The sequence below is a fragment of the Canis aureus genome, chromosome 18 (assembly GCF_053574225.1).
Source record: "Canis aureus isolate CA01 chromosome 18, VMU_Caureus_v.1.0, whole genome shotgun sequence".
Taxonomy (NCBI): domain Eukaryota; kingdom Metazoa; phylum Chordata; class Mammalia; order Carnivora; family Canidae; genus Canis; species Canis aureus.
Window position 1 is genome coordinate 39,263,888 of NC_135628.1, and position 18,722 is coordinate 39,282,609.

The window sequence follows — 18,722 nt, forward strand, 5'->3', positions numbered from 1 at the left end:
CAGGTACAAATTTGTTGAATCTAAGACTATGAGTCTATGTGCTCTTTCTCCTTAATTGACTTAGAAGAGTGATAGTTAACAACTCCTCATTCCTTAAATACATATCCATTGGTGGGATTCCTGAGACTTGCAGCTCATTCTTACTCACTTGATGTTGCTAAACTAATAGTGTTCTATTAAAAAAAGAAATGAAATAATTAATTCCAAAAAGTTAAAGTCAGTTTTGCATTTAATGAAAATTTATATTTCTTTTAAGGAAACTGAAATTAATACTTAATCCTTTATATCTGGAGAAGTAAAATTTTCTTTGCTGGGAAGAATGGTCAAAATATATATATATGTTGAATCTTAAAAACAAAGACAGACATAGAATTTTTATGGTAATATCAGTGATCCTGGAAGGTTGCCCCAAAAGAAAATAGTGCCTATAGGAATGACAGCTCCACACTCAAGGGAGGGAACTGCGTATTTCGTGGTTTACAATGTGTTCAATTACTGGGTAGATCAGTGACTCAAGGCCCTTCGCAGTGCAAAAGACTATTAGATCACTTACCAACTGCCCCCGCCTCCCCATCCCACCAGTGCAAGATTCTTCTCTTTGGTATGTTCATAAAGACTCTGTTCAGTCTCGTTTTAAAGGTCTTAGGCTTGGAGGTTTTAATCACCTTCTTTAGAAGACTCTTCCCTCCTATCATAGGAAGTATGTCCTTAAGGGAAATTCACTGATACTTAACCCATATTTTACTTGTTATAATTTCCTATTACTCTAATTAATACCTTTCTCTGAGCTTTTGCTTGTGACTCACCCACCATGTATCACCTCTTCCTCTGTGGTGTTTTTGCCATTTAGATCGCTTGCATGTGGACAGTTATCCTGAGTCTCTAGTCAGTCTTAATAGTTAGGAAATGTTTAAGCCTGTAGTACTAATAAATCAGCTCAAGGTATAATTAGAGGCTTAACTCTGTGAAGAGAAGATGTAACCCATTTGTTAATAACATCACTTAGGTCTTTTGAAAACATTCCTGCCTAAAATAACTGAGTCAAATTAAGAACTAGCCTTAGACAAAATGTCAAAATAATGGCCTTCGAGGACATTAAGAGCCCAATTCCTCTACTGAAAGTGTAGCTAAGAATGTGCTGCAGCTTTCTGCTAGTTATTCCATAGGTATGTTGACTTTCAGCTTTTCCAAAGTTGATTAAAATTCAGATAAAATTAATATGCATTGATGTGCTACAGGCTTTTGTTTAATCCTTACCTTATAGTCATCTTATAGACAATTACAACACAGCCAAGAGATGTTAAGTAATGTTTACAATGCCACATAGTAGGAAGTGACTGACCCAGGATAGATACCCAGGTCTTTTGACTCCAAATCCTGAGCTCTTAAAATGTCATTCACCTGTTTCAGAGATGATAACACTATTACTTAGTAGATTTGAGTCTCTCTACCACACCATGAGGCCTTAGCAAAATATCTGCTTCATATTTTCTGCTGTGCCATAAACCATATGGGCATTAAGAACAAACATGCTTATGGATGTATAAGAGCTATGGAATTGATATTCTCCACCTTATAGTAATCATGCCTCCTTGCTCAACCTATTTCACATTTATTCATTTTGTCTTCTTACACATATGGCTACTGCCCCCTTTTATGGACAAGGTACTCTCAAAAGTTTTCTAAAGAGACACAGTAGAAAGTGGCTAAGTTCAAAATCAAACACAAATCTCTGATTCCAAAGCCCTTCCTTCATTTGTTGAAAGTGAATGAAGGAAGCCTTACTTTGCTTCCTCATTAGGAATGGGGGTGGGGGGTGGGGGTGGGGAAGATAACCAAAGAGCAATTGCAACATGTTTTGCAAAGTAAAATATGCTAGTGAACTGATTGTATCAACCAGCTCCATAGGAATCCTGCACATGATAAACTTTAAGACTCACTAAACCAGTTTTTCTGTTGTGTAATTCCTCCTCCTGTCACCCTCCTAAATATGCAATGTCATCTCTTATGTATTGTAACCTGATCTGTGAAAGCTAGTTTTAGTTCTATTGCTACTTGGATAAATTACATTTAAGGTTAATAATTTTTAATGAAGAGAACATTCTCTATGATTAAATGAAATTTCAAAAGAGCATGTAACCTAATAAAACTACCTCGGCCAGGTGGTCAAGGTGATCAACAGTGATAAATCATGGGATTAAATTGGCACTTTATGTCTGTGGTCTTGCTTCTAAAGATTGTAACTTCCATCTTATCAAGAGAAAAAATATAGAAAAAAACTCAATAGAAGGACATTTTACAAGGTACCTAATATAGATATAGATATAGTTGAAACCAAAATACCTAAGTATTCTTCAAAACTGTCAAAGTCATCAAAAACCAAGGAAGTCTAAGAAATTGTCACTGTCAATAGAACCCTAAGGAGACATGAAGAGTAAGTGTAATGTGACCTCTTAGATGATATCCTGGAACAGAAAAAGTACATTGGTAAAAACTATAATATAAGTGGACCTAGAAGCGGCTCCTCGCGCTCCTGCAACCTCTGTCAGGTTCTGCCTCCTCGCCCCCACTCCAGCCTCCACCATGTCCATCAGGGTGACCCAGAAGTCCTACAAGGTGTCCACCTCCAGCCCCCGGGCCTTCAGCAGCCGCTCCTACATGAGCGGGCCCAGCTCCCGCATCAGCTCCTCCGCCTTCTCCGGGTGGGCAGCTGCGGCGGCAGCTTCCGGGGTGGCCTGAACAGCAGCATGAGTGTGGTCGGGGGCTACGGCGGGCCCGGGGCCGTGGGGGGGCGGCGGGGGGGTGCATCACGGCCGTCTCAGTGAACCAGAGCCTGCGGAGCCCCCTGAAGATGGAGGTGGACCCCAACATCCAGGTGGTGCACACCCAGGAGAAGGAGCAGATCAAGAGCCTCAACTACAAGTTTGCCTCCTTCATCGACAAGGTCAGACACCTGGAGCAGCAGAACAAAATCCTGGAGGCCAAGTGGGGCCTCCCGCAGCAGCAGAAAACCGCTCGGAGCAACACAGACAACATGTTTGGGAGCTGCATCCACGACCTCCGGAGGCAGCTGGACACCCCGGGGCAGGAGAAGCTGACGCTGGAAGTGGAGCTTGGCGACCTGCAGGGGCTCGTGGAGGGCTTCAAGAATAAATACGAGGATGAGATCAAATTGCGTGGAGACCTGGAGAATGAATTTGTCCGCATCAAGAAGGATGTGGATGAAGCTTACATGCACAAGACAGAACTGGAGCCCCGCCGGGAAGGGCTGACCGACGAGATCAATCCTCAGGGCAGCGGCATGAAGAGGAGACCCATGAGCTGCAGTCCCAGATCTCGGACCCGTCCGCGGTGCCGTCCAGGGGCAACAGCCGCGCCCTGGACCTGGACGGCGTCACCGCCGAGGTCAAGGCCCAGAACGAGGACATCGCGCACCGCAGGCGGGCGCAGGCCGAGACCACGCACCGGATCAAGTGCGAGGAGCTGCAGACCTTGGCCGGGAAGCACCGGGATGACCTCCGTCGCACGAAGACTATTTCCGAGATGAACCGGAGCATCCGCCGCCTCCGGGCTGAGATCGAGGCCCTCAGAAACCAGAGGGCTGCCCCGGAGGCCGCCGTGGTCGACGCCGAGCCGCGCGGGGAGCTGCCGTCAAGGACGCCAATGCCCAGGTGGCCGAGCCGGAGCCGGAGGCCGCCCTGCAGCGGGACGAGCGGGACATGGCCCGGCAGCTGCGCGAGCACCGGGAGCTCCTGAACGTCAGGCTGGCCCCGGACCTCGAGATGGGAGATCGCCACCGACCCACGCTGCGGGGGCGAGGAGAGCCGGCTGGAGCCTGGGATGCAGAACACGAGCATCCATAGGAAGATGACCAGCGGCTACCCCGGGGCCTGAGCTTGGCCTACGGGGCCTCACAAGCCCCGGCCCCAGCTACGGCCAGAGCCCCTTCCAGTCCAGCTTTGGCCCGGCGGTTCCTTCAGCCGCAGCAGCTCCTCCAAGGCCGCGGTTGTGGAGAAGATCGAGACTCGCGATGGGAAGCTGGTGTCTGAGTCGTCTGACGTCCTGCCCAAGTGAACAGCCACCGCGGCCCTCCCAGCCTCCTTGCTCTTGTGGCCCCTTGAAGCCTTTGGGGGAAGGAGCTATGCAGGGGGCCTCGCGTACGAGAGGCCCGCCTGAGGCTCAGCCCCGGTCCCCAGCCTACCCTTAGGGGGAGTCTACTGCCCTGGGTACCCCTTCTTGCCCATGCCCCCAACCGAAAGCCAATTCAAGTGTCTTTTCCCAAATAAAGCCGCTGCCAGTCAAAAAAAAAAAAAAAAAGAAAAAGAAAAAAGAAAAAAAGAAAGAAAGAAAAGAAAATATAAGTGGAGCACAGACTTTAATTAAAAATAATTGTATTGATATTGGTTCATTAATTGTGACAAATATACCATAAGAAGGTAACATACTAATGACAGGGCAAACTAGTTGTGGATTATATGAGAATCTCCATTCTCTCCTGATTGTTTTTCAATAAATGTAAAACTGTTCTAAAAAATAAAGTTTTAAAAAAATTAAGTTTATTAGAAAAATAAAATGAAAGAGAATGTAAATAGGATTTTGTTTTGAATAAATTCCTTAAAATGTACATTCTCCTTCTCCAGTTCTTATGCTTTGTTTTTATATCACAAGCACACAGAAAATAATAGCATTTTAAAAGATTCACAGGAAATGTGTTTATCATGGAAGTGTAATAAGTTTCTTTTCCCATTCTGCCATAATGAACAGAGATTAAGAAATCCAGAGCTATTTTTCTTTAGCTTCATTATTGATTGATTATGATCTTTAAAAAGTCATTTTTGTTTGTAAAATACATTTTTACCTCGTGGGAGGCTTATAAAGTTTAATGAAATGAAATAGATAGTTTATAAAAAGAATTACTTTATGGCTAATGTTACAATATCAGAGCTTTTTAAAATCAATTTTAATCCATTTCACCAAGTAATCAGAATATTTGACTTTTCTGTCAATGATGATGCCTATGATTTTATTCCTTTGTTGAATTTTCTTCACACAAATCAGCATGCACTTAAACTTTGCTTAAATACCAAGACATGCTGACACAGGCTGGGGACAGAATTGCATAGACAGTCCACACCCTGGTTCCTGCTCAGTTTTTTAAATCCAGGACATGGTATAACCCAGCAAGTCACTGTTTCATGAATCAGCCCCTCGATGTGAGGGGAAAAGTCCTTGGCAACCTGACTGTGCTGTTCTAAGGTAAGAGAAGTGATTGCCTAGGGAGAAGACATCAAGGCCACCACATGTACAGACTTGCTCTGCCCAGGATGTGGGGAATTTTACTTTGCTTGGAATGAGCCCCAGAATTCAGAATTAAGCTAACTACAGCTTGCTTTTCTAATATCCTAAAAATAAGATCCGAGATGTTGTCTTTCACTATCTGTGCTTGCTTCGCCTCTGCTCACCATCCCTGAACCCTTGGAGTTGACACACTATTCCTTGATCTTGTCAGGTAATGTGAAACAGAGTGAGGCAATCAGCTATTCAATTTAGTCACAGGTGTGAGTGTAGAAACAACCCACATGTAATCAGAAGTCACAAGACAGAAAAGGTGACTGCAGGTTCTGAAAAGAGACCTGATTAGGTCTATACTAGAAACTAGGCAGCCAGGGTGGGGTATGGTCATCACTTCTGTGGTGTCTGTTGTTCTTATGGTTTGTGCTATCATTGCCTAATTCAAGAGAATCTCACCTGGTAGGACCAACAGGAGACAGGCAAGCTATTCTTCTGTGGAACCTGCTGGGTCCAGTCTCTGGCCTAAGGTAATTTCCAACTGCTCCTTTTCTTCACTCATGTAGGTCCCTGGAACTCAGGGTGATTAAAGCTTATGACTCATGGTAGCTACTGACAAGAATTTTATGAAACATAAATTCACTACATGACTTTAAAGTTGTAAGACTTGAATTCCATAGCTTGCATTCCTTTTCTCTTTGATACTATGCCACTGCATCTATCCCTATAGATTCCTGTTTCTTCTCATCTCCAAGATTGGCTATGAGTGGATCAGTACTCTCTAGTACTTTCTTCTTAAGTGTATGGACATGCACACCATTTCTGCTTTATAGACTTAAGTACTATACAGGAATGAGGACACCGGAAAGGAATGTAATAAGCATAGAGGAAGTTGTAAAAACTATTATAGCAAAGTCTTCCAGTCATAGTCCCTAGTCTGAAGTTGTGAGATAACACCCTTTGGTTTTTAGTTCTTGTTGATAAGAGTGAAGTTCACAAGATACAATAAGGAAAAATGTTAATCGGATTCTTATTTGGGGGTAATGTTTCTTTATCAAGAACTTTCAGCTGAATGTTACCAAATTCAGTGGGCATTTTCATAGAAATAGGTATTTAAAGAATTACTCCTCCCTTAAACATACTGAGATACTTACATTACTTTATCATATTCTACTCAGCAATGTTACTTGGACTCAATGCTAGTCTAGGATTTTTTCCTCAGTCCATAGATCCAGAACCTCATCTAACAGTTTTGGCTTATGTTCCATAAAGTCACTAGAAATCTTTATTAATTTATAATGCAAAGTATTTACACTAAGACATTTTTTTCTCCAGATATTGGCCTCAGAAATGAACCAAAAACAGGCATAGGCTTAAGATTATGGAGGCAAGGAACAAAGCAAAGAGAAATGTTTTCAAGCTGAAACAGCTTGATGAAACTTCCCTTACAATTATGGCACCACGGACTTCTATCTGCCCAGGAGCCTAAATATTCCTGTCACTCATCTGAGAGCCCTTAGTTTAGGGACACACCAAAAAAGTCTTACTTTATAATTTTCATCTTTCTGGGTGCCACATGCACCCACACCTTTATAATTCTGTATCTTCACCCTCACTGCAAACCGCTTATGACTTTTGGACAATGTGTTTTATGTTTATTTAGCTGACTTCCTATGGAGAAGAAATATCTATGTATATCAATTGCTGTCAGTCTCAAAATTGGACTTGCCTTTTTTTCTCCTTTCTAAATTTTTTTCCCTAGCATTCATCTTATTTAGGTCTACTTTGTACATCTAATTACTACAATTGCATATAGCAATAACTCACCACATTTCAAATTTGTAATCAGTTAAATAAGTACTATAAGCACAAACAAGAGTGAAATGCTATTATAAAATCACAAAGGGGAATCATATAGGAAAACATTCCTTTGTTTCTCATCCTATATGTGTGAATAGGAGAATTAATATAGATTGACATAATGGTAGGGATGTTGGTACTTTAATACATAAGAGTGAATGAAGGAGTGCAATTGAACAAGCCTATTTTATGGTCAGTCATTACTGACTTGAAATTTTAACTCAGAGGACATTTGTTTTGTTCTAAATACAGTGTTTACAAAGCTTTGATAAGATAGTAGGGAAGCACCCAGAGAGGAAAAATAGTATTGTAATTAATATTAATAAAAATACTTAATGCAACCTTTGAAGTATTTTTAACTAAAATTTAAAAGGATCCTATGATCAACAAATGGTGCTGGGATAACTAGATATCTATATGGAAAAGGATAAAATTGGGCCCTTTTTTCACACCATATACAAAAATAACTGAAAATGGATCATTGACCTAAATCTTTCATGACCTTGGATTAAGCAATGGTTTCTAGATGTGACCTAAAAGCACAAGTGATAAAAAACAAATAAATTGGATTTCATCAAGATTAAAGACTTTTTAATGGTAACTATGTGAGGAAATGATATATTATTCAGTTTAATTGTAGTAATCATTTCACAGTGTATATGTATACCAAATCATCAAGTTGTACACCTAAATATATATAGTTTCTACTTTTAAAATATATAAATTACAAGGTTAAAAACTTTTTGCTTCAATGGACACCATCACAAAAAGTGAAAAGACAACCCACATGGAAGAAATTGTAAATCATATATATCTAATAAGGAACACGTACCTAGAGTACATAAATAATTCTTATACCACAACAATAAAAAGACAACCCAATTTAAAAATGGGCAAAGGACTGAACAGACATTTCTCCAAAGAAGATAGACAAATGTCCAATAAGCACTTGAAAAAATGAACAACATCATTAGTCATTAGAAAAATGCAAAACAAAGCCATAATGAGACACTACTTCACACCTAGGATGCCTATAATCAAAATGACAGGCAATGACAAGTATTGGCAAGGTCATGGAAAAACTGGAGCTCTCACACATTGCCAGTGGTAATGTAAAATGGTACAATGCTTTGAAACCAAAGTTTGATTTGATAGTTCTTCCAAAAAGTTAGATATAGAATTACCATATGAGTCAGCAATTCTACCCCTACTGGATCCACTCCTAGTTATAACATATAAAAAAATGAAAACAAATCCACACAAATTCTAATAGCCAAAAAGTAGAACAACCCAAATGTGCATCAATTGATGAATGGATAAACAAAATCTGGTGCATCCATACGGTTTTATATTATTTGACCATAAAATGAAGTACCGATTCATGTTATAACATGGATATACCTTGAAATCATTATGGTAAGGGGAAGAAATCAGACACAAAAGACCATATATTATATGACTTCATTTGCATGAAATGTCCAGAGTAGGCAAATACATAGAGAAGGAAAGTCGATTAGTGATTGCCAGGGCCTGGGGGAGAGGAAAAACAGAATAAGTGCTAATAGGTATTGGGTTTCCTTTTCGGAGTGATGGAAATATTTTGGAATTAGATAGCAACGATTGTTGCAAAACTGTACATATACTAAAACTCTGGAGTTATACTCTTCAAAATGGCAAACTTTCTGATTTGTGAAGTAGGTATGTGAAATACCCACAGTTTAAGATAAAGAAACTATGGTTCAAAAAGGCTGAGGACTTTATTAACATTGGAGGTTGGTGGTATAAGTGCATTGAATTAGGCTAATGGTTCTCAAAATGTGGTTTGCAAATCAGTAGCATCAGCTTCACCTGGAAACTTGTTAGGTATGACCATTCTTAGGTTAAACCTCAGATCAAAAGAGTCAGGACTTCTGGAGAGGGAGCTCAGTATTCTGTGTTTTAACAAGCTCTGCAGGTGATTTCCATGAACACTCAGGTGTGAGAGTCACTGGGCTAGTTACAGCTTTAAAGCTTTACTGCTCCCCTGGTCACTAGATATGTAGTCTTTGGTAAGTTTCCTGACTTTTTGGTGCCTCAAATTATTCATCTAGAGAAATCATTCCTCATAGAATTATTATGAGGATTAAATGTTTTAATACAACTAATTTGCTTGGAATAGAGTTTGTCAACGAGCTGAGTACTCAATAAGAATCAGTTATTTTTATGCAATAGTTCTGAGCTGATACAGGGAACAAATATAGATTCCCCCACTTGGAGAAATCGAGCCACAGATAGAAGTTTAAATTTTCTAGTAGCCACATATAAGAAGTAAAAAGAAATAAAATATTTTATTTAATCCAATGTGTTAAAAATATTAGCGTTTCAACATATCATCAACATAAAAAATGTTTAGTCTGCATTCTCTTTTTCAAACTGGGCCATCAAAATCCAGTGTATTTTATATTTAGAACACATCTCAATTTGGACTAGCCACATATCAATTGCCAGTAGTCACCCGTGGCTGGTGGCTGGTGGCTGGTGTATTGGACAACAAAGGTCTTATTCAAATGCTGTGCTCTTTTCCTTATCTAAAGTTCCTAAGGGAATGACCAGACGGGGACAAGTCATGAAGCATCCTTTCCTGACATATCCCACCTTAAAAGGTGATACTGGGGGGCAGCCCTGGTGGCTCAGCGGTTTAGCGCCACCTTCAGCCCAGGGTGTGATCCTGGAGACTCGGGATCGAGTCCCACGTCGGGGTCCCTGCATGGAGCCTGCTTCTCCCTCTGCCTCTCTCTCTCTCTCTGTGTCTCTCATGAGCAAATAAATAAAATCTTAAAAAAAAAAAAAAAAGTGATACTGGGTTGCAGATGAGCCTCCAACATATGTCCTCAATTGCAGATTGTTACACAAGGATGACCTGGTGAACTGCCTGAGAAGAATCTTAATGGAGTAACATAGTAGACTGCGGGCTTTCCTGTATTGTAATCGTACTCTTTTGTATCCATAGGGTCTAGAAAACTTGCCAGGCACACAGCAGGAACTCAGCACAATTTTTTCAATTAATGAATGAACAGTGAGAGTGCTTTTCTAGCTTAATTTTTAATTTTATTACAATTTTTTCAAATATCTGAAAACATTTAATAATTCCTTTCATAATGTCTCTACTTCTCATAAACAGACCCATTTTTTTCTAAACCGATTTCTTAATGTTTCTCCTTACATTTAAATATTCATCAAGCCCCTGATAAAGACTAAGTTTCAACAGCATGAGCCAATTCAAGCCCCTAATAAAGACTAAGTTTCAAGACCATGAGCCCATAATAGAATTGCTGATATCAGGATTTTATTTTCTGTGACAGAAGACATATTTCATATATGTGCGAATATAATACAAAGATCACAAATACAATTTTGTTTGGATTTTTTATTGCCGATCTAAGAAGAAATGCAAGCAAATATCCAAAATTTCAATGCTGATGAGTCTTCCTCATTCTCAGTAGCAGTAACTATAGGACATATTTTTACACTAAGGGCCCACATCCCTGGATAATGCTGACATGAGTAAAGCTTATAGACTGAAGTAATCTGCAGAAACACTGTTGACATGTGGGTGGAGTGGTTTCCCAGGAAAGTTGCTACCTGGCATAAATTAGTTTCTAGAATCCTAGATGCAAAATGTGGGTAGTTAACTCAAATGGAGTTGGACAATCTAGAAGGCTTCCTTGACTCACTCCATACTTTTCCTTATGCTCATTCCTCTCCAACCACACTAGTCTCCCTCCTCTTCCTCGGACACACCAGATTTGCTCCAACCTTCCTGCTATATGCTGAATGTTCTTCCCCCAAATCCACCTGGCTACCTCCTTTCACTTCCAGTCTTGCTCAGATGTCTCTCCTCCTTGAGTTCTTCCCTGGTTGCACTATTAAATAGTCACTTGCCCAGATTCCACCCCCTGCTTTTTACCCTACTTAGCACTTACCACCCCTTAACTTATATCATCCTGTGCTGTTTATTGCTCCTCATAGTAGAATGTGAGTATCACAATAATAGAGATCTTGTCTGTTTTGTTCACTGAAGTACCCTATCTTAGAGTAGTGGCTGGTGTATAGCAGGCACTCCATAAATCCTTGTTGAATGAATAGTTCACTCAGAGACCAGATTCTTTAATAGATTTCTTTCCCTTTTCACTTTTTAAGCCTGCTCTAGTATTAAGATCAGCTGGGAGTTTTTGCAAGCCTAACTGAGAAGTTGAACTCTCCCAACCTTTTGGTTCGGTTTGCTCACTGAAGGGTCCTGTCTCTGGAATTCATTTCTCTGGGCAGGTTGCCAGAATCTGAATTTATTGTCTTTGGTATATGATGCAAGATTTAGGGTTTTTGTTTTTCTTTTTTGGAGGGGCGTGTTTCAATTTTGGCTAACTTTATTGTTTTGTCTGGGGTTTTATTCTTGTGTGAGTTTTGTTTGTCTGGGTTGATCAAGCAATTTAGCAACTATTCTTCACAGAGCTATGGAATACGAGAAATTAGAGCTGGAAAAGACCTCATGGTTGATCCAGTCCATCCCCCTTGCCATTGAAGTCTTGCTCTCCATAATACAATGTCCACGGCTTTGTTCAATGAGGTTTTAAATGTCCTCAGAGATTCCTTTAGGCGCCCACTCAACTAACTTAATACTCTCAGCAACTAACACAAATTCCCAGTGTACCTCTAAACTCTCCCTTTTATATTTTCATTTGATTTCTATTTGTAGTCCAAGGTAGCAAGCCTTTTCTCCTATGGGATTTTACATCTTTCAAGAAGTGTGGACTGATATTTCTTCTCTTAACAGTTCTTTAGCCAAACTATACATGTGTTCCTACCTTTCTTTATTCTCTTCAATTTTGGTTTTGCTTAGTGAATTCTTTCAAACCCCTCACCTTGATTTTTAGTATTGTGTAGTTTCACTAGTAATCCATTGAATGGCTGTAAGACAATGCTTTTCCTTCTGAAATCTTAAGACAAAGCACTGCCATCTACTATATGAAATTGCAAATATATCACATTTGCTGCCATAATCAAGCTAGGCTGTTTTTATTTTATTCATTAGAATATTAAACAAGTTCTGTACAATGCTCTTCTTACCTTGACTTTAAAATTTTGATAGTAATTGTGTAATACCAGACATCTCACTTAAGCCCTTGGTACTTTTGTTTTTATATCTGCAAAAGGAGAAAATATCGGCTTCAGCCTCCTTTGCTATAATCTTATGAAAATAAAGATGTTATTTTAGGACTAGAAAGAGATCTTTCAGAGATAAAAAAAAACTTTCACTTCCTAGCTTTCAGACAGAATCACATAGGATAAATTATTTTCAATAACATGAAGTTGAAATGGCACTTTTTTTTTCTGATTTATAATAACTTATGCTGAATCAGTACAACTCAAACTAACTGTACTAAATTTTAAAAATTCCCAAATGCCATGGGCTGATTTTTGTAAGATATAAAATCACAGGATTGGATGAAATGGCAATGTCAAAGTGCTTTAAGAGTCACTGTTTGTATTTATCTTTTCCCAGATAGGCACTGATCCATGGATCCTATTTTGAGTAGCCCTAACGACTATTTTCCTCACTTTCAGATTCAGATACTTTATATATATTTCTCTTCTGAAGATTAACATAATACTTGCTTTTACTTTTCAGCTTGCTTTCTGCTTCACTTGAAAATCAACTTTTAAAAAACAGAAGAGTCAATCAATTAATCATTTTCCCAAAACATTTGGTTACATGTTTCCCACTTATTTATCTTCCCTTTTTTAAAAGTGTAATAATCTCTCATTTATTTCATAAAATCAAATCTGAATGGAAAATACTTTTATGAAAGAAAAAAAACAAACAGTTTATTGGAGTTTATACCAAGTCAGTACCTTACAGGATAGTCTCTTGGTCACACAATGCCAGCAGCTTGACTTCTCAAACTGTTTCTAGTCTCTAGCAATCCTGACCAAGTCTAGGGCAACACTGTGAACAGCAGAAATCCACCAATCCAAGAAGGTAAAAAACACTCGCTTATTCCACCCTGCCTGGCACTCTGCCATCAACCTGCACTTTTTGGATTTAAGACACAGATTATATGTCAGCAATAACTGGAGTAGCTATTACATAAGCTGGTTATGGGATGCCATGTGCTTTCAACCGGCATCTTTTATAGTTTGGGCATTACAAAAATTTAGTTTTAGCACTCTTTTCTGAAATAAGCTTCTCTTATTTTTAGTGGGTTTTAATTACTTTGAGAGGGATTAAATAAAAATATACTGAAATATCATTTCTCCAGGGAATCAAAAAAATAAAGTTTATGGGAAAACATGAAATGTGAGGAAATATTAAATATAGTAAACTGCACAAATGTAATACCTAAGTTACACCTTGGGCTTTTTATGATTTAAAAATCTATTCCAAGAAAAAGAAAAAAATGAAACTTGAAGACTTATGAGCTTGTTTCAAAAAATACTAAAAATAAGTTCCAGCTGGTGTGAGAACACGGTAAAGGTATAACATTGTACCAGGGTAAATAATAGCACAGGATGGGTGAGGCATTGGCAGGGGGAAACTTTAAATGCAGAACATTTTATACTGCTTTTTAAAGGGATTTTTACAAAAGTAAGAAAACATATATACACCCATCAATAGCAGAGAAAATGTATTGAAACAATATATCAGATGATGTTTTCTTTACACAATTTTCCAAGAGCAAGCACATAGCTAGTGTGGATTAATCACTAATGAATTAACAGATTATTAGCTCCTAAAGCTAGTTATTTTATTTTCTAATGTTTCAATGTGCCAGATGTTTCATAAAAATAGTTTTTACTATTTAAAATGATTTATGAAGCTAGAATGCCCAACTTTTATTTCTGTGTTAAAATTTAAGAGTTAAAAACGTTAACAAACAGAATTTGCAGTTCAGTTAGCAGTCACTGAATGTAAAAAGAGTTCTTAAAATGCTCCTCTTCAAAGCCATTCTTGTTCCCATAGAAACCAATGTGAGATCCTGGAAAACAAGGTAAGTTCTAAAATAATCACCATTATAAATACCCATTATATAAATGTAAATACAGGCAATTGAAATGATTTAGATGATTTTGAAATTGCATATCATTTCCCAAACCATAATGATTCCTTCAGAGTGGTTCTTGTCTGTCATATAAATACAGCATTTACAAAATTTTTAAAATTCTTATGATTTACTTGTGAGACCATAATCGCCTTTTCAAACAAGTCTTGGGCATGCAAATATCGATTTTTGAACATGTATTTTGGTGCAAGATGGGTATTTTGGCTGAGCTTTTCCTTTGTGGTAGATTAAGTACTTATTATTACTAGTCTTTGGATTTTATATAACCATTTCTTTATTCATTATTAATTGTTCTACAATGAGATTTAGATATTTTAGAGTTATTTTACAACTATAATTTTTCACATTTTTATTTATGCAAGCATTTGTCATATTAAAAGAACCAAGAAATCTCCTTTTATTGGGATTGTAATTCTTTCCAAAGTCCAGAACCAATCATTGGATATAGAGTACTGATAATGTTAATGAACATGGTAGTGTGCGTTGTTCACAGATATACATGCCTCTAAGAGATAAGCCTCCTAAAGTTTAAGAAGCAAGGGCATTTCAGAGGTCAAATTCCAATAGCAGGAAGGAAGCATTTTAATTTTGCCTAATTGATGGAGTTCTGGACTCGCCATCTCAAAACATGCTACTTTGGCATAGTGTTATTTTGAGGTGAAAGCACTTGAAAAACAACAGATACAAGAGAGGCTTTCTCTGAACTTCCCATTTCTGCCTAAAGACTGAGCCTTCAAAAGGAATTCAATGGTCTTAAATCCCCTTCCTGGGATTGGCTCCTCCCACTGGGAGGGGTCTAGAAGTCAACTCCACACCCAGACAAACTTTGTCAAAACTTATCCTATCTTATCTTCCACCTATTCTTCTAACAGCCCATTCATCTTTCCTAAAATAATTTACTCTCTCCTAAATTGCCTATATGCCCTCCTTCCTCTGTTAAGGATGGCATATAAGCTCTCAAATCTCACCACTTTTTTTGGCATTTACTTTTTTCCTGTGATGACCTGGTGGGCATAATATTAGAAATTAATAAATTCATTTCCCTTTTCCTGTTAATCTGCCTGTTGTCAATTTATTTTATAGACCCAGTTATTGAACCAAGGAGAACAAAGGGAAAGTCTTTTCTACCCTACACTGTTAAGGGAGTTACAAGTTATAGACTAGTCATACAGTATTGTTAATTTGATCTATGTTCAGAAAATCAGGTATTTTGTTTTCCATTTCATCTAGTTTTGCTTCTTAAAATCTAATGTAGATCAGCAATATGAAAGCTTATTAAAAATGTAGAATTTCAGGCCCTAGGTAGATTAGCTGATTCAGAAGCTGCATTTTAACAAGATCACCAGGGTTGAATGCATATTAAAGTTTAGAAACAAAGCCAGTCTCAACTATTTGCTCCAAGCAAATTATAGTTTTATTCCAGGTAGACTGATGGAAGCTAAAAAACACACTAGGATGTAAACTCTAAGAGGGGATGGACTGTGTTTGCAAGTGGCATCTGCACATCATGTGGTTTAGAGCAAAATCCTTTAACAATGTTAAATAATTTTGAGAAAAGAAAAAGAAAAATATCCCTTTATTTCAAGAATGACATATTTTCAAGTTTTATGTCTTTAGAAGAAAATGTTTATATTTCATTTTGTTTTTATCCCCACAAGGCAAACATACATCATACCCCAAAATCAACTTAATAAGGAAGATTTAAATGTAACACCTGAAGTTGCAAAACTCCTAGAAGAAAACAGGCAAGAGCTTCATGACATTGGTCTAGGCAGTAATTTCTTGCATATGACACCAAACGCACAACCCATAAAAGCAAAAATAGACAAGTGGGACTATATCAAACTAAAAAATGCTGCACAGCAAAAAAAATTAATCCACAGAGTGAAAAGACAACTTACAGAATGGGAGAAAATATGTGCAAATTATATGTAACTAATAAGGAGTTAATCTCCAAAATATACATGGAACTTCTACAATTCAATAGTAAAAAACCAAATAACCCAACTAAAACATGGGCAAAGGGGTAGGAGTGCCTGGGTGGCTCAGGCAGTTAAGCCTCTGACTCTTGATTTTGGCTCAGGTCATGATCTGAGGGTCTTGAAACTGAGCCCCCCATAATGGGGGCTTTACACTAGGTGTGGATCTTGCTTAAGATTCTCTCCTCCGTCCCTCCCCCAAACTCATGAGTGTACACACTCTCTTTCAAAAAGGGCAAAGGACTTCAATAGATACTTCTCCAAATAAAACATACCAATGACCAGTAGGTATGTGAAAAAATACTCAACATTATGAATCATCAAGGAAATGCAAATAAAAACCACAATGAGATATCACCACCTCATATCTACCTGTCAGGAGGCCTATAATAGTAGGAATAATAATAATATTAATAAAAAGGTAACAATACATGTATTGACAAGGATGTGCAGAAACTATAACCCTTAAATACTGTTTTGGGGAATGTAAAATGGTGTACCTACTATAGAAAATAGTATATAGATTTCTCCAAAAATTACAAATAGAACTACTAAATGATCTAGAATTTCCCCTTCTGGGAATTTATTCAAAAGAACTAAAATTAGGATCTCAAAAAAATATCTGCACTCCCATGTTTATTGCAGCATTGTTCACAACAGCCAAGATACAAAAATAACCTAAATTTCCATTGAGTGATAAAAGGATGGAATATTACTCAGCCTTAAAAAAAAGGGAAACTCTGCCATATTCAACAACATGGATGAACCTGGAGGACATTATGATAAATAAGATAAGCCAGTCACAGAAGAACAAATATTGCATGATTCCACTTATATGACATCTGTCATACTCAAATTCATAAAACCAGAAAATAAAATGGTGATTGCCAGGGGCTGGGAGAAGAGGGAAATGGAAAATTGCTGTTCGATGGGTATAGAGTTTCAGTTATACAAAATGGGTAAGTTTTAGAGATCTGCAGTACAGCATCATGCCTTTAGTTAACAATATAATGCATTAAAAAATGTAAGAGGGTAGGTATATTAAGCGCTCTTACCACATACATTTTAAAAAAATAGATCACAGCAGGATTTAGAGCTAGCTGCAGGTGTTCAGAGTCTGATCTCACAGACTTTTCTTAAAGACCTTCAAGATCTTTTTTAGGGGAGAAAGAATAAATTTTAAAGGCCCAGAAATAATGAAAATTTGAACATGGACTATGTATTTATATGAAATAGAAGATGTTCTATAAAAGATATCCCAAAGTTGACTTTCTAAATCTCATCCATTCTATATTTCCCCTGCTCTATTTCCATTGCTGCAAATTGCATATGGTTTAGTTTTCCTCACCCTTTTAAATTTCCATTTTCTCCTAACAGAGTTACACCTACATTTATCACAATATATGTGAAATTTTGATGATGATGTTGGTAACTGCCTAAATGTTGTGTCCTGGTAGGGAGGGGAGGGTCCTGAAGGTGTGCTTACAGATTTAATTTCATCTAGCACCAGTCGTTTGGAGACTCAGAGAGAAGCTCCAGTAAATGGTTGTGTTCTGGAGGTTAGAAAGATATGGCACAGCAAACATTCAGTACTTCTTTTTATTTTTAAAGATTTTTTTCATTTATTCATTTGAGACAGAGAGACAGAGCATGAGCAGGAGGAGAGGCAGAGGGAGAGGGAGAAGCAAACTCCCTGCTGAGCCAGGAGCCTGGGGTGGGGCTTGATCCTAGGATGGGGAGATCGCAACCTGAGCTGAAGGCAGATGCTTAACTATCTGAGCCACCCAGGCGCCCCTCGCCCCCCGCCATTGAGTACTTCTTGACGACAAATATGGATGCTGTTGGAATTAATTATTTTTTCTAACCTCAAGGAGTTCTATGAATTGCTAGAGTATGAATCAACATTATCATTCTCTTTCTACTTCAAACTATTTATTGCCTATCACCATATGCCAGGCATCCTTCTGAGTGTTTTATATGAAATAGTTCATTTAATTCATTTAATCCTTCCAACAGCTTTGTGGAGAAGGTAACTGATTACTCCTACTTCAGAGATGAGTAAACTGAGGCCCAAGAGGGAAAGTAATTTTCTAGGGCCCCTCAGCTGGTAAGTAGCAGAGCCTGAGTCAAGTAGAGTGACTGTGGAGCCAAAGCTTTTTACACACCCTGAAAGGACATCCTAGAGACTTGATGTGTGGACCTGTCTTCTCAGTTCTTCATGGCTGGCTAATTAGCTGTACCTTCCTGAGGTTAAAATGAGTGACTTTGAAATCAGTCCTTCCTCCAGATATCAGCCATTTAGCAGTCCCTTACCATTTCCTCCCGGATAGAGACAGATACAGAAAGGTCAATCTTGTAGAATCCATTCTGCCTACTTATTGAATGGTCACTCTACAGCAAACTTAAGGATTCAGGTATTTGTGTCATAACTAAAACTATATAGATCCCAAGTGGGATATAGAGGAAAAAAAAGATTTGCTAGAGACAAACTGAATCA

At 38.3% G+C, this 18,722-nt stretch overlaps 1 pseudogene; it reads left to right on the forward strand.

The window, feature by feature from the left end:
- Nucleotides 1-2,536: 2,536 nt before the first annotated feature.
- LOC144288346 (keratin, type II cytoskeletal 8 pseudogene) lies at nt 2,537-4,089 on the forward strand (annotated as a pseudogene).
- The last annotated feature ends 14,633 nt before the right edge of the window (nt 4,090-18,722 follow it).